The following is a 5313-nucleotide window of genomic DNA, read 5'->3' as shown; positions in this document are numbered from 1 at the left end:
TTAAAATGGTGTCAGCATAAAATATTGGTGGATGTTACAACGCAAGTAAGATAAATAAAAACTCGAGGGATAATAGAAGTAATTATAAAACTTAGAAGATATGCAAACGCATTACACATTATCTAATACAGTAGTAATACACTAGGCTCGACCGGCATTTAGATGTGGGACGCTGATAAGAGCGTCCCGGGATGACGTCCCGATACAAAAAAAATCCAAAAAATTCCTGAAAAATTGGGAATGCTATCCGAAAATTCCGCAAAAATTAAGAAAAAATATAAGAGTCGTCTACCATATGTTAAAACAATAAAGAAGAAAATTTGAACAATTTTGTACAGTACCTGGTATGTGGTGCATGATATCCGCGGATGTAACAGCACATTATGGACACATTTGCGCATAAGTTCTATATAAAGTAAGCATACAGTAAATTGCTCCTCCACTCTCCTACAAGGATAATCCTTTCATGACAACGGTGTTGCCTTGATAAATAATATTGTGTTCTTGTACGACTCTTTGTGGTAATGAAAAACGACTAGCTGCAGCGTGCACTGCCACGCTCATTTACCCAGCCACCAGCCAGCACGCGGAAAAGGGACTTTGATCCCTCACCGCGTGGCATGCATGAACATGTATGTCTGGCCATGCGGTGCCACTGCATACAGCAGCACAACACGCGTGGCGACCCACGCATGTTCTCGCATTATAATATCACGAGCATCGGTACATAGCGACCTGAACTAATTCCTGTTCTTTACTGGCTTTACAAGAGGAGCTGAACCTGGTGTGCGAACCTCATCCTTTGGTACACGTAAGTAGTAACCACGTATACTTGGCTGTAATATTGTGTATGTCTTTGTAAAGTGTCGTTGCCTGTGTATTATCGCTATGTACATGCAATGTAGGCTACAGCTGACCGCGTCATTTCCGGTAACAGGAATCATCCCAAACTACTTCCAGTGGCCGAACTGTGTATTCCCAGTCACCTATCCCACCTGTTGTACGTGTTGTAGGTAGTTGGTACGCATGTTTGGCTGCTGTAACGACTAACGAGATATTTGTGTGATCGTTCTGTAGGTGAGCAAGGCGTACTACTCGCAAGCTGACCATGTCTCTGAACAAGATAAAGCAACCCGAAATGATTTTGTAGTGATTTACCTACTTTTTGTCCTGAAGAATTTTGTTATCGTATTTTAAATACGACAACAGTTTTGCTGACTTATTTTATTCTGAAAAAACTATTTTCATCCAATTTTAAGCCTAAAAACTTTTTACACATAATTTAATGCAAAAAACCTTTTATGCTTATTTTAACGCGAAAAATTTTTTTAGCGTTATTTTAAACCAAAAAACTTTTTCCTCCATATTGTACACCGAAAAATTTTTTTGCCTAATTTAAAGTCGAAAAACTTTTTACACTAAATTTGATGCGAAAAAACTTTGTACGCTTATTTTTATGCGAAAAATTTTATGATCTTTATTTTTAACCGAAAAACTTTTTCCGCCTTATATAAACTGAAAAACTTTTCACGTCAAGTTTTAAGCTTAAAAACTTTTTGATCCTAACTTAATGCGAAAAACTTTGCACGCTTATTTTAATTCGAAAACTTTTTAGCCGTATTTTAATGCGAAAAACTTTTTAGCATTATTTTAAAACGAAAAACTTTTCAACCGTAATGTAAGCTCAAAAATTTTTGTATTCTTATTTTAGTGTGAAAACTTATCAGCGTTATTTACCCGAAAAAACTTTTTGCGCCTTATATCAACTGAAAAACTTTTATCGTCAAGTTTAAGGCTGAAAAACTTTTTAAACTTTATTTAATGCGAAAAAGTTTTTATACACTTATTTTAAAACGAAAAAAAACTTATTAATTGTATTTTAACCTAAAATTTGAGTATTCTTATATGGGTGAAAACAATATTATTATTCTGGAACCGATAACAGTTTTTTATCCTTGAAGGTCCGGTTAATTATTTGTGTTTTTCACGTTTGTAGGGTTTGAAAAAGGAATGGCGCAAGCTAATGACGGCAGCCCCGTGTACGAGCGCCCCTGAGGCGGCGCATAAGCTTCTGGCGACTGCCGCATCCGGGAGTGCTGATGAACGTAATCAGTTCTATGGAAATGCGGTAAGGATTTGCAAGGAATTTTTTTTAAAAAAGAAGAAGGAAAGAAGAATAAGAGTTGACCATTATTATTACTGCTAATCAGGTGTGTTTTTTTTATTTGCAGCGTGCAGTATTGAACAGCACCCGAGATGTTGAGGATTCTGCGGCCAGCATACAGCGAAATGCGATTCTTTGTGTGGATGCGTTGAGCGCTTCAGTGAGAAAAATCCAGCACGAGCTCAGCAGTATGCGTAAGGAGTTAGCAAAAGCATTGGCTGAAACCGAGGGGGCTCAGTACAACAGAGACGAAGTTGTGGCCGTTCTCCGTAAGCGTACTGCCCATCCGAAATTGTTTTGCCGGGAAGAATATCGCAAGCCAGACCCGTTGACCAAAAAACGAAAGGTCAACGAAGGTAAAGCAAAAGCCAAGAAAAGGAAGGATGGCTCAACAGCGTATCCTGAACCTTTTGACTATACAGATAACGAATTCGAAGACGTAAGCTCTTTATGGTTTGTGAATGGATGTACGGTTATGATGTATTGTTTCTGTTTTGTTTCTTCTTTAGTTGGTGATGAACCATGAAAAAGGATTTCGGGATATTTTGATTAAGAGCCTGTGCCAGGCTCCAGTTCAGAATGGGTTCAAGGAGCTGGCTTCCATGGCGGCGGACCTGAAATCAGCATTCGACACTTGTGTACGCGAAAACCTGCTAGCTGATGACGAAGTTCCAAAACGTACCTGCATCCAAGCGATGGTGGATTTGCTACGTAAACGGGTTTGATGCCAAGGACGTGAAGAAGTTCCAGGAGGCAAAGTACGAGGCGGTGGTGTTCATAGATGACTTGAACGCTGAATATGTGTCAGCACTAGAGGACTTGGATTCTGAGTAATAGCGATTAGTTTAATGATAAGTAATGTTTTCGTATAAAATGTTTGAAAAAAATAACAAACTTTAAACTAATGTACCAACGTTTATGCCAAGTAATTCTAGTTCGTTTAATCAAGATATCTGCATAATTATAATGAAAAAAATTAACAATCAATACCATATCAAGCCAATCAGTATAAGGTGAAAAGTAAGCTACATGTACAAATTTCCAAGTGTACTGAATATTTAGGTATGCATGATCTTTGAGCTACTTGTATGTACGATCAATTATATAAGAAGCAAAGTCATAGGTTAATAGATCCGTAGATGTACAGTCTAAGCTGAATAAGTGGCACAGGAACCAACTAAAAAAGCAGAAAAAAAAACACGAGCTATCGTGCCAATCGGTAAAAGTAAAAGACTGAGCTACTGACATGGTGTACGAATAAATAGCAGTCAACAGACACGAAAATTTTTATTTGCATTAAATTCGTATTTGCATTTTTAACATGAAACGACAAGCCCAAACGGAAGCTTCGGCCGCTTCAGGCAAGTGGCTACGTGTCCACGCTTCGCCATCTCCGGATCCACCACCATGCCCTGCATGCCGGCCTGTTCGAAAGGAGGTTTGGAGAGATACGGATGTGCCAAAGATCCCCGACGACCTCCCGCACTGTTTCGAACACCAGCTGGATAGCCTACTAGAATGGTTTGCGTTACCGCCAGTGAAACGTGGTAACTCTGCCGGGGAGGATGGAGACATTGGGGCGATGGTTTGGACCGCTGTCAAGAAACTGTTTACCGCCAAACAGACAGTTGCTATGGTTAACAGTGTGTATAAGAAGCCGCCTCTGGAGTTTCCGCTGACCCGTAGCTTCCGTCGGAATGATGCCGGCCTGGAGCTGCAAGTTTTTTGTCAGCCAGGCCTTTTCGAAGAAATCCTGGAATACGTGACTCCGATTGAATTGCACAATATGCAAAGGTGAACAAAATGTTTCGATAACCTGAAAATGTAAAATTTGATTACGTATTAGCTGTGGTTTTTAAACGCGTCTGCTTTTGCTTGCAGTGTTAATCGGTACTTCAATGAGTTTACTACAAAAGAGATCGCAAAGAGAAGAAAGTCTGCAGTTGTGACCTTTACTCCACGCGATGTTGATCCGTATGGCGGTGTCGGAATCCGCAAGAACTGTAACTACCTTTACTGTGAAAATAAGCATTTTGCTCGGAAGCTTTTCTGTGTAGTGGACAGCTCCACACAGTCCATTGTGTTCAAGGTAACGGGAACCGAAGAAACTTTCGGGAGTCTTATGCATGACTATTTTTGCCCGCTGATGCAAGAACTGTACAAGCTGGCGCCTCAGCTGACCAGCATTCGCATAATTGGAGGATATATTAGTGTCCGAGCCGTACTGGAAACTGTCCAATGGCTTCACAGCCTGGAGCTGGAGGTGGTATTTATGTATGGATTCAACCATCTAGGAGAAGGACTGGTACCACCTGATATGCCACTGATGGAAAACCTGGGATGGCTGCGGAAGCCGGGGTGGACGTCGTCGTCGTTGTCGGGGTCCTCAACGTCGCCACCCTCGTCGTCGTCGTCGTCGTCGTCGGAGGAGGAGGAGGAGGAGGATGACCAGGAGGAAAAAAAACAAAGACGTAAAAGGTATAGGAAGAAGGATGAAAAGAAAGAAGAGTTGAAAAGGTCAGCGGCATTTATTTTTTATGTTTTTTATTGAGCTATGGGAGTATACATAGAAGCCGTATGTCCTTAGTTATGTGCTGATGAGTGGTCATTTTGTCCGGGGAGCCAACTAGCCGCATCACGTGGCACAAGTCGCAGAAGAGCTGATATCTATTCTACACTTTGCAATGAAAAAGACCCCGTTCATGCCCCGGATCCGGATGGTCTGGCATATCATTGGTCAGTGGTGGCTTAGCCGTTTGGATTGCATGAACTACAAAGCCATCGAACGAATTATGCGGAAGGTGACCTCCAACCAAGGATTCAGCCTGTACGATGATATCCATAATGCGCCGGAGTTTCAGAATCATGACATTGGCTACCTCAACGAACACCGGTATCAGTTGTATCGATTAATTATGGTCGCGAAAAGCTTGTCGATGGACAGGGCGGCGGTTTGCGACTGCTATAAATGTTGGTACATTTCAGAGAAACAGACGTATTGCGTTTACATTCGTAAGCATTACAATCTGTAACAGCGATCGAGTAGCTATAACCATTGCATTGAGTTCTCTTTATTTCTTTTCATTATTATGTGTCATTGATATACGGGTGAAAGGTCAAAGTCGCTTAATTGTGTTCTAGTTGTACGT

The sequence above is a fragment of the Paramacrobiotus metropolitanus genome, unplaced genomic scaffold (genome assembly GCF_019649055.1).
Source record: "Paramacrobiotus metropolitanus isolate TYO unplaced genomic scaffold, Prichtersi_v1.0 Parri_scaffold0000280, whole genome shotgun sequence".
NCBI classification, from domain to species: Eukaryota; Metazoa; Tardigrada; class Eutardigrada; order Parachela; family Macrobiotidae; genus Paramacrobiotus; species Paramacrobiotus metropolitanus.
This window is presented reverse-complemented; position numbering follows the sequence as displayed.